Source organism: Acomys minous, assembly GCF_964271855.1.
Source record: "Acomys minous genome assembly, chromosome: 12".
In the NCBI taxonomy this organism is placed as follows: domain Eukaryota; kingdom Metazoa; phylum Chordata; class Mammalia; order Rodentia; family Muridae; genus Acomys; species Acomys minous.
This window is the reverse complement of record NC_140493.1, coordinates 59864634-59884700: the sequence shown is the minus strand read 5'-3', so window position 1 is coordinate 59884700 and position 20067 is coordinate 59864634. Positions and strand designations below refer to the sequence as shown.

Genomic DNA, 20067 nt, shown 5'->3' with positions numbered 1-20067 from the left:
TTTTAGCACGGAAAGACAATGCACCTCTTTCCAAGGTCAACATCAAGCTCGTTCATTTCTTTTTTTCCTTTCTTTAGCTTTTCATCTGCGTTATGTACCTCGCATGTTCAGCACATCGACATTTAGGTTTTAACAGAAGGGGACAGACTTGAAACTGTACAGCAGTGTGATCGGTGACATAACTAGAGCTTGTATCGTACTGCCTCATACAGAATGGAGGCACGGGAGTGACGTGCTGGCGCAGTATCCGTAGTTTGACTCGTAGCTACTCTCTTTCAGTGTGTTCACGTTATAAAATGACCCAGATGTATAACACAGTGACCCAGGGTTAGAAGAGCTGTCTGTAACAACAAAGGAAAGAAAAGCCCCACGGATAGAAAGTAAGACGTGTGCCATGGCCCCATGCCTGTCACGAGCTAACACCCTGGTCCAACCAGCCCGGATATCCACAGAACCACACAAGTGCTTATGCCTCCCAGTAAGTTCGTGTGAGAAAGAGGGCACCTAGAAGAGAGTGGGCACCAGGAAAGGCTGCCACAGTAGAAACACAGTTTAAGGATTTTCTGGCAACTCATGGAAAATATCAAACAGGTGGAGTTGGATCGGGCCCATAAAAATTATGACGTAAGACAGATTTTAGGGGGAGCTGCTAAAGAGGTGAGCGTTGCTCCTTTCCATAGAAGCCTGTGGAATTTATGTCTGATTTTACAAGAAGGGCAACAGTGGCTTTTAAAAGGGGTTTTGCAGAATGCTGGGACCCGGCTCTTTCTTTCCTACTCCACACTGCCCAGAAGGGTACACAGAAATATTTCACTTCTAGAAACAGAGCATTGTTCATGCTGGAGTTGGGACAGTCATGAGCCTCTTGTCTGCTCTCACACATGCGCCTCCCATGAGCAGCTCCTGGCTCCAGCTCCCATGAAGAGAAGCCGAGCACTAATCTTCCAAACCATCAAGATTTCCCATGGTTTCCTTCATCAGCCAGTGCGGCTGGCTCTGTACTAATTTGGCCGGGTGTGTCAAACCTTAGCAGGCATTGAGGAAAGACATAAGGGAGCAGGAACGTGGGGGCTGGAGCAATGGCTAAGCAGTTGAGAACACTGCCTGCTCTTCCTGAGGTTTGGTTCCCAGCACTGACAAGGTGACTCACAGCCATCTGAAACTCTAGTAAATTCCAGAGGACCTGACACCTTTTCTGACTTTTGTGGGCATTAAGCATGTGCACAGTGTACAGGTATACATTTTAGGCAAAACACTCATACACATAAGACAATAAATAAACAAAACAACCAGGCTCAGTCTGCAGGTTGAATAATTGTAGTGAAATGACACAAAAAATTAATCTGTCACCCAAAGGACAATATTGGGGAAAATATTTGAATTTGTGTAAAAAAGGAGTGAAGAAAATATGAGAGAAAAGGAAGAATGCAAAGGTAAAAGTCAAAGGCGATAGAGAGGAGGAAAACAAAGGGCCGATAGGAATGCTTTATCAAAGAAGCCCTAATCATGCTGAAAAGGAATGGTGATGCGGATGATGCTGATGATGCTGATGCTGATGCTGATGATGGTGATGATGATGGTGATGACGACAATGGTGATGATGATGACAATGATAATAAAACAAATGACAAAGCTAGATCCTCTCTAGTGAAATTTACGAGCAGCAAGATAGTGAGGGAACTCCTAAAAGCCCACAGAGGTGGGAAAAACCCACTAAAAGCATCAGACTAAACATGGCAGCCAGCTCCCCTTTTGCTTTTTTGGCTGCTGGAAGTCACTGGAATGAAGCTCACAGATTTGTGATGGAAAATGGTTTTGAATTCATTTTCAGTTACAGGGGAAACTGAAGATCCTAGTCCCTTTGCCATTTAAAACTTTATAAATATACCATAGCAAGACTGAAACTGACTCTAAGAGAGTGGTAGACCGGCAGACTACGGAAAGCATCCATTTGTCATGGGGAAGTCCTAGGGGACTTGCGGAATTTGAAAATAATCCAGGAGGCTTACTAAGGAGATTTTTTCTTAAGCAAAACACAAGATTTGAGCCAGGGTGTCAAATCCTCAGGTTAGTTTACCTTTTCCCTAGCAAAGCAAAATTAAATGCAATAGTTTCTAACTCTAAAATAGCAGTGGCTAACTCGAAGCCGCAAGATACCAACAGCGAAATTTCTTCTGTGTTTCCTAAATGATCAACCGCAACCACCTATACTCTACCACAAACATGTCCTGCCATAGGCACATGTTGATTTTAAGACTCCTCCCCTAGGTGAACTTTCAGCTTAGCATCAGCAAATAGTTAATAATAAAAAAAAAGAACCTGGGGCATACATGCTGTAGACTCGGTTGTCCTCGTCAACTGGGGGAGACAAGGAACAAGAGAAACGCTAGACAATAAATGGACTATAGAACACACATGGCGCTTAGGTAGTAATGGACTATAGCACACACATGGCGCTTGGGCAGTAATGGACTATAGCACACACATGGCGCTTGGACAGTAATGGACTATAGCACACACATGGCGCTTGGGCAGTAATGGACTATAGCACACACATGGCGCTTGGGCAGTAATGGACTATAGCACACACATGGCGCTTGGGCAGTAATGGACTATAGAACACACATGGCGCTTGGACAGTAATGGACAATAGCACACACATGGCGCTTGGGCAGTAATGGACTATAGCACACACATGGCGCTTAGGCAGTAATGGACTATAGCACACACATGGCGCTTAGGCAGTAATGGACTATAGAACACACATGGCGCTTAGGCAGTAATGGACAATAGCACACACATGGCGCTTGGGCAGTAATGGACTATAGAACACACATGGCGCTTAGGCAGTAATGGACTATAGCACACACATGTCGCTTGGGCAGTAATGGACAATAGAACACACATGGCGCTTAGGCAGTAATGGACAATAGCACACACATGGCGCTTAGGCAGTAATGGACCTATAGCACACACATGGCGCTTAGGCAGTAATGGACTATAGCACACACATGGCGCTTGGGCAGTAATGGACTATAGCACACACATGGCGCTTAGGCAGTAATGGACTATAGAACACACATGGCGCTTAGGCAGTAATGGACTATAGAACACACATGGCGCTTAGGCAGTAATGGACAATAGAACACACATGGCGGTTGGGCAGTAATGGACTATAGCACACACATGGCGCTTAGGCAGTAATGGACTATAGAACACACATGGCGCTTAGGCAGTAATGGACAATAGAACACACATGGCGCTTAGGCAGTAATGGACAATAGAACACACATGGCGCTTGGGCAGTAATGGACTATAGAACACACAGGGGCCTGAAGCAAGCAGAGCTGAGCCTCGAGGTGGGGGATCTGGGGCACCATTGACGCCTTGGCTTCTCTGTGGGTCTAGTCTGTTGTGAGGGAGGTGATGACTTCCCTGCGGGGTGGGCTACTCTTCTTTCTGGAAGTGACAGTGTGGACTCTGTTCCTTACAAAGCCTTTTCTGTCTTTGTTGAATCTCATTTTTGCCAGCAGGGCAGTCCTGAAAGTATGATTTTGTTTTCTTCCCCAGTGGTGTTTCTAGTGGACCATCCACATCTTTTTCTAGGCTCCCTGTGAGAGAATTAAGGTTTGGTAACTGAAAAGGTAAGCCTATATCTACTAGGAAACAAGCTCCTTTAAAGTAAAACTCTAATCCCTCAATAACTGATTGATTTTTAACTTTTAATTAGAAATATAATTTAGTTGGGGACCAAACGTTCCTGCTTTACAGATGTTATCTGGTCTCCAAATCTTCACTTTCATTTTAGAGTTCTCTTTCTTCTACTTAAGTAAAATTATATATATAATTTTTTTACTTAAGAATTAGTAGTGTTTATCCTCCGGCAGCAGACTATTATAGAAGTATTTCTTTTCTTTATTATTTGTGTTTTCCAAATGTTTTACTCTACCATAATAGTACACTGATTTTATCTTTGTTACAATGAATATTAATTGAAGACTGTCTTAGTTTCCTTTTTCATTGCTGCAGTAAAATACTCCAAGGAAAGTCAGTTAGAGAAGACCTATTGAGCTTATAAGTCACAGACCAGCACTGTAGGGCATGGAGGCGGGAGCCTGAGTCACAGAAGCCAAGTGACATCCACAGTCAAGAGCAGAGAGCAAAGGAAAGCACAAGTGTTTGCACTCAGCCCACCTCCTCCTTTCTAAGCTGTCGGCCCCCACCCAGGAATGGCGCTGCCCACTTTCAGGCTAGGTCTCCCCACACCAATGAACCTACTTAGTAAAGTCTCCCACATACATGGCCACAAACAACCCGGATATGGACAGTCTCCCCCTGAGTGAGACTCTTCCCAGGGGATCGTAAGGTGTGTCAAGTTGAGACTATGCATCACACAGACCAATAAAAGATGGTTTGCTGCTCAGGCCTGATGACCTCACTTCCATGCCCCAAGCCCATGATGGAAGGAGGAAACCTGCTCCCAGGTCAGTCCCCTGACACGTATGTGCGATGCACGCACAGCACACACAAATTGAAAATTAAATTAAATTAAAACGATGGTGACTGGTCATCACTCCATCTCCTCTTTCAGCTTTAAGACATGCCCATTGCTGTATGTCTGAAATCGCTACGTCAAGAGATACTATATACGTTTTCCCAACTTGTAAACACCTAAGAATACTTCTAATTATTTCAAGACTTTTAAGGGAAACCATATTAACTGGAGAACATACATAATAAGAAAGAGCAATGGTAGGTTTGTGTCAAACATGGTCCTGTTTAAAAACAGTAAAATGGTTGTCCAGAGGCTAGTGGCAAGGAAGTCTGGTGAATTCGTTTAACGCTGTGGTCTCAACCTGTGAGTCATAACCCTTTTGGGGAGGAGGGTCAAATGACCCTTTCACAGGGTTTATATATCAAATAGCCTGCATGTCCGATAGTTACATTATGATTCATTACAGTAGCAGAATCACACTTACAAAGTAGCAAAGAAAATAATTTTATGTTTGGGGTTCACCACAGGGGGCACTGAATTGAGGGGCCACAGCATCAGGAAGGTAGAGAGCCCCCGCTTTAATGGGTCTGATGCTTCAACTTGGGAAGACTGGCAAGTTCTGGAGACCGAGAGGGGTAAGATTATGTCACAGGTGAACGCAATTATCCCTGCTGAATTGTGCGCTCAGAGTTACTAAAATGGCCAAACTGGCATGTGGATTTTAGGTCAGAGGAGAAAAGGTTTCTATTGACTTTAAATCCGGGCGCAAGTACAACATGATTCCTGCTCTTTTGGAATATCATAATAACAGTGTCTTTCAGACAACTGGCAACAAAGCCAAGTCGGAGCCTTTAGTGATGGCGATGGGGCAGGTAGCAGCCTCTCACTGACTAGAATGACTCAGGACCTGTCCCTGACGCCCATCTGCGGGCTGTGTGGGAGGGCCAGGGAGGAGAAGGCCTCCTTCTGAGTGGTGGCGGCTGACTTTAAGGTGGAAGCATTCCGCGGACGAGCCCAGCAGATTTGACGTTTCTTTTAAACAGTGGGCTTTGGTTGCACCATTCTTCCGTGGCTTGCGTTCTGTAGAGTGTCTGAATACATCAGAAAAGGCACTTGAGAGAAAAGCGTAACTTCCTCTTAAACTTTGGTCAAGGTCACTAGAAAGAGAACAGCCCTGATGGTGAAGGACCATTTGTGGCCGCTGCTGGCAGATGGACCTATAGGGGAGCTCCCAGCTGGCCAAGGTTCGCAGGCCTCTTCTTCCTGGGTAGCCAGGAGGGAGCAAGGAGCAGCAGAGGGCCACGGTCCCTGGGACATGGTGATGTCCAGTTATAAACATTTCTGTTGCTAGCAGTTTTGGTCAGCGACATTTTGCAAAAAGGCCGACTTTTTCCCTTCTCATCAGAGCCATGCTAACTGTCTCCAATTGTTCTAAGACATTAGGTAATTAGAGAGCCGAAATAATATCGCTAATTCAATTGCCCTCGTGCGAGGACTCTAGATGCACGCACGTGCAGCACGCTCAGCCATTGTCAGCTCTCACACCCAGCCTTGCCCTGGAGTGCAATGACTAGAGTGTACTTTGGTGGCTACAGGTGACTTTGTGATGCTTTACATTACATACACATATTGTACACCCCTTTTTACATGCACGGGCTGTGATAGTTTTTTTCTTAAGAACGCCATATTCTGGCTAAGAACATTTTCATCACTGTCTAATGCACGACCAGCCACCAGCGTCATCAACATGTCCAAGTACACCAGGCACCATGAAAAATAGATACAAAGGCTTACTACTAAAAATTGACCAAACAGTTCTAAGTTTTCTTTGGTGAATTGAATGAAAATTTTTTTTCAGAGTAATGAGGTGGCTCTGTTACTGTCCTGTTGCTGCGAAGAGATGCCATTACCAAGGTGACTTATAAAAGGAAGCTTTTACTTGGGGGCTTGCCTAAGGCTTTAGAGGGTGAGCCGATGACCATCACAGTGGCATCACGTGGCAGCAGGCAGGCAGGCATGGCGCAGGAGCAGCAGCAGGCAGAGCCGCTTGGGACTGGGCCGGGCGTGGGCTTTTACAACCCACCCCCTTGACAACACCTTCTTACAGCCAAGGCATCCATAAAAGCATTCAAATTTATGAGTGTGTGGGGGCCATCACACAAGGCAACGGGTCTTCACTAGGCCCAGGTCTTCAGTAAAGATATGAATTGTAATTACGTAGTCACTGTGATCGCAGGTAAGATGTTGTGAAAGCCTGGAGTATTCACTTGGTTTGGGGATACATGTGATGGTGATTTTACTAATACCTTTAAAGCCGTGTTTTAAAGGTCGCCTCCGAACACCGCCCAGTTAAATTTGAAAGAGCTACTTAAAACTCACACCGTAGAGGGCAAATGAAAAAATCACTACATTTTAGTTTAGAAGTTAAAATTTTCCTATGAGCAAAATGGAGAAAAACAAAATACTTAACTTGTATATTCAGATGTTTAAACACATAACCTGCGTGAAGCAAGAGAGATTGCTGAAATGCCATAGCCCTGCTAACACATTTGCTACCTCAGTGACTCCCACGTCCCAGCTGATCAAAGCCAGCTTCAGTGGGAATGTCTTAGGTCCTCTGTAGACTTCCCTTGTGGATTACACATTTCTAGCTTTCCTAACCTTTTCCTTGATGCCAAATGGGTGGATACTCTTATGTGTCATAGTATTAAGTATATAATGCCACTCATGAGTTATCACTTGACATCCAGGGTTCAAGGCAAACAGTTTCCACTCTTGAAGATTCAAAGCTCATTTCCTGCTCAAAGTCATCTCAATACTTAGAGCATAATGATCACTCTCTGGGTGTCTGGCTCAAGATGGATGGCGGAGCTCTGTCCCCAGCTGTTACGTGCTGCTCCAGCCTCCCTAACCAGAGTGTATGCTTTGCAGGGAGTGCCTGGTCCTAGCACTGTCCCACTTAGTGGACACCTTTTGGTCTTGGCAGCACCCCACTTAGTGGACACCTTTTGGTCCTAGCAGCACCCCCACTCAGTCTGTGGACATGTTTTGTATCTTTAATAAGGAAATCCTCCTGACGAGCCATTGATGGAACAGATGACAGCATCCTGGTCAAGATGGGACATATTCTGACTGCTCAAAGGTCAGGATGGTTGGGCTACCCCAGCCTAGTGTCTCTCAGAGAGAATAAGAGACAACTGGAAAGCGGTCAGTAGTTCTCAGGCAGAAGGAAGATTTTCATAGGTGCCCAGTTCTTAGGGGAAACTGGGAGACCAGCAGGAAGGGGTGGAGTTTAAGCAAATAAGAGGTTTGGAGGTATTGATCTCTGCAGTAGAGGGACAGAGATGCCTCTCTGTGTGAACACAAAAGGACAACGCTTCTGAGGATTCTAGCGCCGTCTGACTGGCATGAGAAGCCCAAAGCCAGCAGGACATTTGCCATTTTGGCAGCTCGGTTAACAAGGAAAAGGGTGGCTGAGCGAGCTAAATATTACCCCACAAGGGATTTCCCTAGTTTTACCACTAAAGTGAAAATAGTCCCTGAAGCATTGGGCATGGGCCAAAAGAGAATGTCATGGAGACAGAAGGCCTAACAACAGAACACCAGGCAGCAGACTAGGTAGAGTATGCCTGTGTGGGGACAAAGGGGACAAGGAGGGAAGTTCAAACATGGCCATGCACACAGACCTCCACAGGGAAGGATGGCGGGCAGGAAGCTGTGGGTGAGATTTCACTAGGGCACACAGCATCTGTAAGCCCAGCAACAAGATGGTGTATAGGCTGCCCTTCCAAGTTTATATGTAGGACGTGTCCTAAATTAAGCTCATTCATGTTTGTGTGTGTTTGTATGTAGTATATGTGTGGGCAGTGTGAGTGCATGCATGTGTGAGTGTGGTATGTAGTATATGTGTATGCAGTGTGTGCATATATGTGTGTGCATAAATGTGCGTGTTTGCATATGTGTGTTCGTGTGTAGTATGTGTGTGGGCACTATGTGTGGGCAGTGTGCACGTTGCACTTGTCAGAACAGGCACACATGGAGGTCAGAATTGATGTCAGGATTTCTTTCTCCAGTTGCTTTTCCATCATACGCTTCTGAGACGAGATCTCTCATTGGGACCTAGAACTCATCGTGTTAGCTAGACTGGTTGACCAATGAGCCCCCAAGGATTGGCCTGTTTCCTGCCTCACCCCATTCCACCCTGCCCAACAGAAGTGTCCCACTCATCTGGCCTTTCAGCAGGTCCTGGGATTGTGAAGTCAGTCCCTCACAGACCGAGCCATCACCATTCACATGTTGACTGAAAGACACTTTTTCTCAGAAATTATCCCAGGTTGGGCTAGATACTTACAAGCACAAAAGCCTTTTAACCTTTACATTTCTAAAGTTGAGGCCTCCGTGTCCGTACCACACCATGACTTTCTACATACTATTTACTCTGACAACTTGAAACGTTATCCCAAAGTTTTGGGCTTAAGACAACTGTGAGGAAGGGCTCAGGAAGGGTAACTTATGAACCCGGGCATAAGGAGAGGGGAGAGAGACCCACAGCTGGGGTCTGCAGTCATCTGTAGACTCCCCTCATCTGCATATTAGGCAGTTGATGCTGCATGTCGGCCTGGGCCATCAGCTGAAACAACTATATACGACTTTTCCATATGGACTGGGCTTCTTCATACATGGGGGCTGGGTTTCAGGGGGTGAATGTTTCATACGAGAGAAACGGGAGACCGGCAGAGAAAGGGAAATTGGGTCTTTTTGTGATCTCCTCTTGAGATCCATGTAGCATCCTCTCCACTGTAATCTCCCAGCTGGGCCAATCACAAGCCGGTTCAGGTTGGGAGGGTAATACAGCAGGCCCCACCTCTTGTAGGAGACTGACTCAGTCTCATAGGAATCCACCAGAATGGCACTTCTGGCAGGGGTGGAGGGGGGCGGGGAAGGACTACCATATTCCAAGTGGAAGAACAATGCTGCACAGTGAACGAAGACCAGGATTTGGGGACCAAATCTCTAGAGGTTTCTTCTAAACTCTGATGACACTGGGAAGTTCATCCTGCTCGCTGTATCCTCATTAAAAAAAACAACTTGATGTTTCAGAGGGATTAGGGATCATGAAAAGAACTTAGGCATCTGTATAGCTCCCTCAGAGTTGCCTATTATAACACCAGGGATACACCGTGCCCAGCCCTGAACATGCTTTTGTCCTGGGGCTGCTGGCATCCTTGGCAGAGGCGGAGAATAACTAATAGAAGGTCAAACTGTTGAGGGCTCAGTATCTGCCAATTACTATGGAAGGAATTGATTTTAAAAACCCATGAGATAGGTACTAGCATTATCCAGGTGAGAAAACCGTGACTTTGGTAAAAAGAACCAACACGAAGTGGTAAAGCCAGGATTTATACTCAGATTCATTTAGGAGGAGCCAGAGTCCCTGGGTGACTGTGAGAAACCAAGCATTTTTTTTTCAGACCAGATTTGTGAGTGAGTGAAGAGAGGCAGCACGGCACACCATCAGAAGATAGGTCTCTCTATTGAATCAGAGAGCCCACTCTTCCAGGGTCAACACAGAAACCACAGGAGATACTTGGGTACCAATGTGAAGATTGCTTCTAAAGAGTCCCTATTGCTTGGCGTAAGGGTAAATCATTCTCTTGGTCAGTTATCTTCTGAATGGGCAGGGGGCAGATAAGCTGTGGTCCACTGGGAGCAGGCTTGACACACTCATCTGCAATCCGACACTGTCAGGTGCACAGAGATCGCTGAGCAAGGAGGCTAGTTGGTAGCTGCCTCTCTATAGTTTGATACTGGAGTAAAATATAACGGTTTCCAGGCTATATGACTACAGTAAACAGCGTGGCCGTCAGGGAAGGAATCCCGGTTTCTGGTTCCCTATCCAGTTGGACTGTAAGTGTCCCAATGGCAGGGACATGAGTTACTTTGCTCCCTATAGCATCTCTCACATCTGGTCTAATAGTGGCACATAGTAGGTGTTCAGGACTTACTGAACATATTAATGACTGAATGCTCAATCAAGAAGTCAGAGCCACTAGGGCTCTCTCTTCCAGTGGCCAACACTATTCAAAGGCCATGGCACAGATGGACCCAAAAACGCCTAAAGTAATGCGATGGCTACAGAGGCCACCTTGTAAGTGATAGGCAATTGACTGATCCTCCTGCAGCTGAGCCATGGTAAGACACGGGAAGGCACAGGATGCCATTCCTTTCATGAAATGCTATTTGTTATTATTCCTCCAGGATGTTGTAAATATGATCATCACAAGACTGACTGTGGTCCACGGGAGTCCCCTTAGCACACACTCTTTAGTATTTACTTCTAGGAGGTGTGGTTACGTGACAAAAGCAAAGAAATTTCAGAACCATCTTTTAAAACATCTACCTGGATGCAGTGGTTAACATGGGTTGTCCGGTGACAGGATCTAGGATCACCTAGGAGATACATCTATGAGCACACCTGCGAGGGAGTTGCCAGATCGGGTCCCTTGAGGTGGGAAATCCACCCTAACGGTGGCAGCCACCATCCCAGGAGCCAGGGGCCATATAACGAAAGCTGATGGTCAGCACTCATCTCGTTCCACTTCCGGCTTGAGGCTGCAATGTGACCAGCTGCCCCATGGCCCTGCAGTCAAATCGCACTGCCCCTGCTGCCATGCTGCCCCTGCCTTGATGGACCACATCCCTCTAACGATGAGCTACAACAACACCCCTCCTTTGTTAACTTGCTTCTGCTGGCTATTTTTGTCACAGCAACAAGAAAATAGCCAGGACATCTGCCTAAGGGGGAGTGTAAAGGCCTTGGCCTTGCTAAGCAGAACTCAGAGACCATGAAAAAGCCTCCGATTAAGAAAGGCAACTGCTGGGCAGAGGTGGTGCGTGTCCCAGCACTTGGGAGGGAGAGGCAGGTGCATCTCTGTGAATTCGAGGCCAGCCTAGTCTACAGTGAGAGCTCCAGACACAGAGAAACCCTGTCTCAATAAAACAAAAGTAAAAACTAAACAACAACAACAAAAAGGCAACAACTGAATATCTTCCATATTAGTGGTTTCTTGCCTGCAAATCAAATGTAGGACTTCACTGTGATACGAGTATACTCCATTTTAGATTAACATAGGGTAATTTTAAAATTACTGTTATTTTTATGTATGCACATGTGTGCCTGTGTGAATGTATGCCATATGAATACAGATGCTTGTGGAGTCCAGAAGAGGGCGACAGATCCCCTGTAGCTGGAATTACAAGCAGCTGCCAGCCACCTGACATGGTTTCTGGGAACTGAGGTCCTTTGAAATAGCGGCAAGGGCTCTTAAACACTGAGCCATTTCAGCGCAACATTACTGGCATCTCCAGATATATTTTACAAAAACCTAAATTTAAGCACAGAGATTGAAATTCTATATTGGTCTGGAGTATGTGGCACCAGTGAACTTAGTATCACATAGTTTCTTCGTAAGTCCTACTGAACACTAACTTAAACCACCCTTCTGGAAACAACAAACAATGTTGCGTTCTGTAATGCTGTGTCTAGCCGGCTTTCCATCACAAGACACCATTTAAAGAGAAGCTGGCGTCATAAGAAGTAACAACACATTCCTTTCTGTGCTGAAATTTCCAGCACCTCCAGCAAGAAGCAGAGGACAGCTGGGGATGTTAGGCGTTTTCCAAGTTTCTCTGCAGGTTGCCACAGAGACTCAGTCTCCAAGCAGGTGTTTTTCTTAATCCAAAGAGCAGGAACTCTGTGAGAACATCCTCTTTCGTAATCCCTCTGAGAGCACAAGAAACATTGCTCAGCTTCCATTTCAGATGCAAGGGATTTGGGTTTGGTTTAAATAACAGCTTGTGCAAGCCATCTTAGCTCCGTTCTTTTACACTGGGGAGGTAGGTGCTGATCTAATTGAAAGGATGGCTTTGGACTTTCTGAACTCAGGGCCCTGACAGCCAACACTGTTTCTTCTCATTCAAAACAACCACTGGGGAGGATGAGAGCTTTTCTGACACATGGTGCTAAGCAATAACATTTACACCTCCAGCTGATCTTAGATGCGATATGCATCCGGCTCAGCTCTCTCTGGAAGTGTCTCCTTTTTCCACCTCGTGTCGAATGCATCCCATCCCAGAGGGTTGCAATTTGTCTGGTTGCATATATGTGTGGTTTGCAGTAAGCTAGACCGTCTTATAAGATCTTAATGCTTGCTTTGAAGGTTGTTAGTGCATGAAGCACTTTCTTTAGAGAGTTTCTTCCCTGGGATCTCACATAACATACAGAATTTCTCCTCTAGGCACCCCTCACTTATCTTCCCCGTGTGGATAAAGGCCTCTTTGTAAACAGCTACAGTCCTCTATGGTTGGAAGTTGAATACTGTGCCAATACTCTGCTTTTCTCAGAACCCTTGCCCAGCCGGGGAAGAGCTTCCCAGTGCAGGTAACAGAAGGTGATTTAAGAATTAAGGGGATAGAGTGGGGCATTACAGGCAAGTTGTAGGTTAGCAGCTGAGGGACCATGCTGCCCGCTCTGCACCAGGTATTTAGAGACTACTGTGCAATCCTCATGGTTCAAGAATAAAATCAGATGCCCTGGGACCAAAATGGGGCTATGGACTTTGTCCAGTGGTTTCTATGTCCTTTGGGCACCACAAGCTCACATGCTGGTCACCTCCGGGGCAGACAGATGTCAGAAGAACCTCTTGAACTTGAGTGGTTAAAACATCTTTATTTCCACACCCCCAGTTAAAACTTAGTATATCCTTCCATCAAAATGTGGGTCACAAACCACAGTGCCTGTGATGCTGTTGCCAAGGCAAGTCACAAATATTTTCATTTAATAGCGCAGCTGTTAGGCTAACTCTATGTTAAAGCAGCATTTATGGGCAGCACAATATCACCTCAGTCCTGTGGTAGCTATTGCACCTGCTGCTGCTAGCATGTATGTTTTAATAGCACATTAGCAAGGCACATACCCTATTGTAATTACAAAGCTAGTATATTTTATATTTTATATTTTGAGATAATACTGTAATTACTTCATCTCTCTCCTTCGCTTTTCTCCCTCCAACCCCATTTGTATATCCTCCTTCCTACTTTCAAGTTCATGGTCTTCTCTTTCTTTTTTAAAGACACATTTTAATGAAAAGTGGTTTCTTTTGCAACCCAGCATGGTTTTTTAAATGCATTTTAAATATCATTCTGGAAAGAGTCCACTGACTGCCAAAAATGTTCATGGCACTGAAAGAGTTAAGGCTTCCTGAAACTGTACACAGGGCCTTCAATAATGCAGCAGCAGCCGGGTTTCTAGAGTAAACCATTCCATGCTGGCATCTTTTGAGGCTGAAACAAACTTGACCTTGAAAGCAACATAATCTCATTGCTGTAGGTAGCTGGGTCTCACAAGTCCATTTTCCTTATTCTGCCATAAAAAAAGGACCTGTGGATTTATCACCGACATTTTGCCACCAACACTCATGTTTTTATTGTTGAAGTTCAGTCTTGTGTATCTAAGGGTGTCATACGTAATCACCATGTGAATTTAAAACCCAGGGAGAGAATAAAAAAGAATTATGATAGGGTAGCCAGAGCAAGAAAGGCTAAGCAGCCGGCGCACCCCATCAGAGACGGCGCTACCTGGACCTTTCTGTGCTCAGTTGCGGTGCCACGCAGCAGTCGATGTATTAAAGTGGTAGCCTCTGGGTTACTAGAACCATGAGGTCAGTTAAATAAATGATCAGAAGATGTCCTAGTACATATGTGGCACAAACAAGCACACCAGCCATTGGACAATCCGAATGGAAGCTTTGATCCAAATAGGCCCACTCATTGAAAGCTATTAGAAAACAATTGAGACAAGCACTTAGTCACTTACCGCTGCAGCTAAGGGCTATTCAAAATTCTCACCCATGAGAACAAACTGTATAACTCAGAATTCTGAGCCTGGTACCACAAGTGAAAAAAAAAACAAAAACAATGTATCCTTTCGCTGAACTAAGATATAACTAACAGTCCATCAACCCAGTCCTCACGCTTAGCGTTGAGCCAGTCTTTGCTGGTCCTGCGCCATATGGCACTCTAAAACACGCCTGGTCTCGGTTACATCGGTAAGATTTAGAAGCCTGTTTATACATCTAGGCTTCTGTGTGCTTCGGAGCCAGAGGTTTCCTTGAAGCCACCAGCTGCAGAAGAAGCTGGCAGAACCACAGCAATGCCATACAACAACCCGGAGCACGGGGGTTTTGGAGAGAGAGATAAGAACCCTTGCTAATCAGAGTTACCAAATTACTCATGCAGCAATTACAATTGTTTTTAGTGAGCATTTTGCATCTGTGTTTCAGTTAAGGTAGACCTTAGACCAATGCATATTTAGTTTCAGGCTCCTGTTTTCTTCCCCAGAGAATTATTTTAATTAGGAATGAAGATCAGACACCAGCTTACAGGACTCCTTAGTAAAGATCATCCAGTCCCTCTTTTTCATCCTGGGTTTTCAGAGAGCACTTTGCAGTAACACCCACAAAACCACCACCAACTCACACACACACACACACACACACACACACACACACACACACACACACACACACGTAAAGGTCCCACCCCCAACTTCCTTGGCATATTGCAGATTCTTTTTCTCTAAACAGGAAGCCGTTGACAGTTTCCCCTCCCGCTCACAGGCTACCCAAAGCCCTTTTTTTACAGTAATGGTCCCAACTTCCACAGTCTAGTAGTCTTTTCTCACTGCTCAATTGTTGCTAATTATACACGCTACAAATGAGATAGAAACCAAATTCCAAAGCGCTGAGGGAGGGCTGATGCAGAATCAGCAACTGCAGCAAGGAAAAGTTCTCTGCTTCCTGCAAGGCAGTGTTGGAGTCGTTAGACCCCCCAAACAACACTGAAGGAGGCTTCCTGGATTCCGAGGGAGCAATTTTGGCTCACACTGCAAAATGCGAATCCCTAAATAATGTACGCTAGCGAGCGTTGCGCGCGAGAGAAAGGAGATTACATTCTAACCCACTTCGTGAAACATTAATCCAAATTTAACCACATTCCAGGGACTGCCTGAAATTCGTGACTGGAAAAGCCACTTCCCATGCTTTGGCTGGGTCCTACAGTAACTGCTCTTGAAGACAAAGTTGTAGGAGGTTAAGTGGGGAGGGAAAACCGCCACGGGCTGTGAAAACACGTAACTCCTGTATATAAAGCAAACTGATTACCTCACGAAGAAGAAGTGTGGGTTTAGCAGTCCATGCTCCTGCAGCTCCTGCGAAGCAACAGCCGCAGCAGCAGCGGCGCTGGCAGCAGCGGCAGCAGCAGCAGCAGCAACAGCAGCAGTAGCAGCGGCAGCGGCAGTGGCCCCGGCAGGGTCCAGCATCCACCAGATTCTCACAAGCCTTTGACTGTGCGGACTCAGCCACAGACTCTGCCTCTGGCTGACGTCAAAGTCCCTGTCACATGGCCAGATAAAAGCCAAGAGAGCATTGGTTGTCGTAGCAACCACAGACTGGCTCTGAAATTATTTCAATAGGTCATCTGTCACTGATGTGTGTGCTTGTGTGTGTGTGTGTGTGTGTGTGTGTGTGTGTGTGCACATCTCTGTGTGTGCACGTGTGTGTACACACGGAGTGCAAAATCATTGTGAACAGCGCACGACGTCACCACAACCCTCAAAGTTGTGACTCACAAGTGCCTGCAACTTTGATCGTTAAAGCCTGCCTGTTCTTTCTCCAGTTGCCAGAAAATACATGCTGTGACCAGTGTTCTCGCTACCACAGCATGCAGCCCCTCCCCCTCCAACAGAGGAAACAAAGTGAAAACATCCAGGAGTTGATTTTCTTAGTGAATTCGATTCCACCATAAATCAAGGGGTACTGACAGGAAAATTGCTCCTAAAACTGAATCCATGTCAGTGTCCTGAGAACATGTTGGTGAAAGATGGAACAGCAGAAGACCCTGACAGGAAACACAGTGTAGAAAGTAGGTGAGGTAAATCCAAGGCACACACTGCTTAAAATGACCTGGTGAGTAGAGAAAAGGGGGCTGGCTCCATGCCAGGTACCAAGTCCTGCCTCCCACAGTGCTCTGCTCCCTCATGTACTGAGGGGGTTTCCTGTTGAGTGAATAGTTGCACATCTCACAGACACTGACTTCGGTGCGACCTGCCCACAGCCCACCTGTTCCCGAATTACAGCTCCATTTCCTTCAGGGACACTTTAGCTTACCCTTAGCTCTGTGTGCAGGCTTATGACCCAATTAATTCTTGTTCTTAATTAACAGCGAGGCAATTAAACAAAACTAAATGAAACCCATAGGAAGGTACTATGAAAAAGCCACTTAGAAAATGTGGACTCGTTCAAAAGACAAGGGAAGTAAAAGCCTGGGAGAAGAAAGAGATTGTCATAAAGAGACCTTTATGTGCCTGGGTTATGGGTTATTAGGACTACACACACACACACACACACACACACACACATGCATACATGTGCATATACACAGGCACACACACATGCATACATGGGCAGCACACACATGCACACTTGTGCATGATATGAGTGGCTCTGGGGCCAACTGGTAAGTGTCACAGAACCGAGCTTTTTAGTAGAGTCAGAAATTGCTTATTTCACAAGACCAATGCCCATCCAACCAGCTTGGCCGTGGGAGCGTGCCATTTCACTGTTTCTTTCCTCGGACTTGATGTCCATGCTGTCCCCAGTGAAGAGAGAAGATGGATTTTTATCAAAAGTTATTTTTCTAATGCTATTGGCTGTAGCCTGGCAAATGTAAAGGCAAACTACAAAGAAGGATCCCTTAATTTCAGACCAATGACAATTGGGAAATGTCCCTACTTGTTTGAGTGACAGCAGCCGGACCCAGTGTTGATGTAAATTGGTTTGGATGCCATATAAGGGGCAGATTTAAACAACAGCTCTATTTCCCAGATTTGCATTTTATTTATAGCTCTGGTTCTCTGTTTAGGGGGGAAAAAAGAAGTGTGGGTCCTAGTGATGGGGTGAGGAGGGAAGATGGCAGAGAAAGTGTAGGTGTCTGGAGATCAAGCTCTCCCTACTGGCGGTCTGACTCTTCTTAGCCCAGGCTCTGAACCTAGCTGGCTAGTCAGCTGTTTCTCCTTTTTATATAGTTTTCCATCAAGAGAGCAAAGCTGCGATGTCACCCTCCTCCAGTAGGTGATGTCCTCTGAAGCGAGAAACTCAGAAACCTCCACATTTCCGTACTTTAGGCAGGTTCATTTAAAAGCTGGAAAATCTAGAGCACCTTCACTCTGACTTTTCTATCATTTTTATAAGTATGCTTCGCTGTGCATGGATGTGGGTTTAAATCACTGGTAAGTTAAACTAATCAGTAAACCGCTATTTACAGCCCCATAATGGGCATACCTCTTTGCCATGGCATGCACACAACCCATCCATTCTCCTCTGCAAACAAATAGGCTTCAGATTTTCTGCTTACAGTGAGGAAGCTAGCGGTCTTCTGCAGGCTTAAGACCATAGCGTTGATCTCCTTGGAGCTCAGACAACTCAAGGCAACGCAGACAGCATGAGTGAGCCTTCTCCCGTGACGTGGCACTGCACTGCAGAGAACCAGTCATCTCTTCTTCCGGATGCCGGGTCATTTTTAAATGAAAACAATTTACTCAACTTTATTTATTTGGGTTTTTTGAGATAGGATTTCTCTGCGTAGTCCTGGCTGTCCTGGAACTCACTCAGTAGACCAGGCTGCCCTTGAATTCATAGAAATCCACCTGCCTTTGCCTCTCAAGTGCCAGGATTAAAGGTGTGCGCCACCACCACCCAGAGAGTCGCCTGATTTTAAAATATACACTCAAATCCAGTTCTCCCCAATAATTTTTTTTTTGCTGGAAGTGGGCGGGATACCTGTTAATAATCTCACTGTTTTGCTAGGGGTACATAGTAAATGCCACCTAAGCATGGTCTGCGTGCCTCAACTAGCACGTACACTTAGCTGTGAGTAGATCATTCTAACAGGCCCGAAACCCTCAATACTTCTAAGCAGTGACGTCACTGTACTGTCATAACATTAGTGAGGGTCTCTGACTTGTTCTTGGAGCTCTCTGCTTCAAGTCACAAAAATGCCCTAAGCCACAGTGCCTACACGGATAATCCAACACCACGGGAAAGAGAAGATAAAGTTCTGACGCCCTGCCACAGGGCAAGGGGCTCGGTGTGTGTTGAGCAGTTCTTGTTTATCCGCCCAGCTTTGATGCATGTCTGGACCTTCAGAGCAGGGATCTCTTTTGTCACGATGCTGCGGGTTAGCGCAGAGCCCAGCCGCAGCAAGGCTCACTCAGGGAGGGATGACTCACGGACTGAGGAAGGAACGCGGAGCAGTAGGTTAAGTGAGGCAGCGAAAACGTTAAAAATGAAATCATAGCCCAGTCATCGCAACCCCTTTGGGACCACATGTAGCCACAGGTATTGCATGTAGACTAGCATGTACTCAAGCAATGTTATCACAGAGGCAACGGGTCTATCTGTTGTTAAAAAAAAAAAAAGTGGTTGGAAGACCTTAACGTATAGCAAAAGCGGCAAAAAACTTTTAAGCTGCAAGATGAACGATAAAAGAGAAGCCAAGTGTCTTGGTCTGCTTGTGCTATCAAAACCAATACCAATCACCCAGTTGCTTATCAATAGCAGGGGAGCATTGCCTAGTTCTAGAGGCTGGGAAGTCAGGTGCCAGTCCCTTCCTAGAGAACACTGTGATTGGGTCCGCACATGGTGGGAGGAGCTCATGATTCCCAGAGGACACTGTGATTGGATCTGCACGTGGTGGGAGGAGCTCACGAGTCCCACCCACGAGGGCTCCATGTTCAGGATGCAATCAGCTTCTAAGATGCTCACATCAACTTTAGGGTGAGAGCTTCAATCCAGGAACTTTGAAGAGACACACATATTTAATTTATGACATTGGGGACATCCCAACATTATAGGCTATTTTCTCCTTAAATAATTGGTGTGTGTGTGTGTGTGTGTGTGTGTGTGTGTGTGTGTGTGTGTGTGTGTACTACTGATGTATGAACATGAGTGTGCGCAGGTGTCCATGTGTGCACAGGAAGGCCAGGGGAAGACATAGAGTCTTCTATTACCCACTGCCTTATTTCCTTGAGGCAGGGTCTCTGACAGAATTTTGGAGCTTGCTGGTTTTCAGTTAGGCCATAGCCAGCAAGCCCTAGTAGACCCCCGCCCCTCTTTCCCTGCCTTCCTCCAAGGGCTGGGTCACACATGCAGCTCTTTCTATGGCTTGTGTTCTGGGATGTGTGCTGTGGGCTCACTTACCCACAGAGCTGTCTCCTTGTCCCATTAATTGGAATTCCTCAGTGATGTGGGGCTGTAAAAATGCTCAGAAACTAGAGACAAAAAACAAACAAAGAGAACGGAAGAACCTGGATGCCAGCATCTGCCTGGTCCCTGGTCCCTCCTTCCGAGTGTTTGCTGGTTCTGAGTGGCACAAGAAGGAAAGGCACAAAGTGGTAAGACAGAGGCCGTGGTCCTGGTCTGATGGACCCAGCAGACAAAAATGAAAGTTTTAGATCC

At 45.9% G+C, this 20067-nt stretch overlaps 1 protein-coding gene across 7 annotated transcripts in view; it reads right to left on the bottom strand.

Moving 5' to 3' along the window:
* NCALD (neurocalcin delta) overlaps positions 1–20067 on the bottom strand; it is a 408716-nt gene that overhangs the window by 75293 nt on the left and 313356 nt on the right. The window contains exon 1 of one of the 7 annotated variants that reach the window (XM_084751630.1): positions 15715–15929. The exons of the other annotated variants lie outside the window; for them this stretch is intronic. The gene's annotated coding sequence lies outside the window, so the exon portion shown is untranslated. Of the gene's footprint in view, positions 1–15714; positions 15930–20067 lie in introns of those variants that run through there. 7 annotated transcript variants of the gene reach the window in all.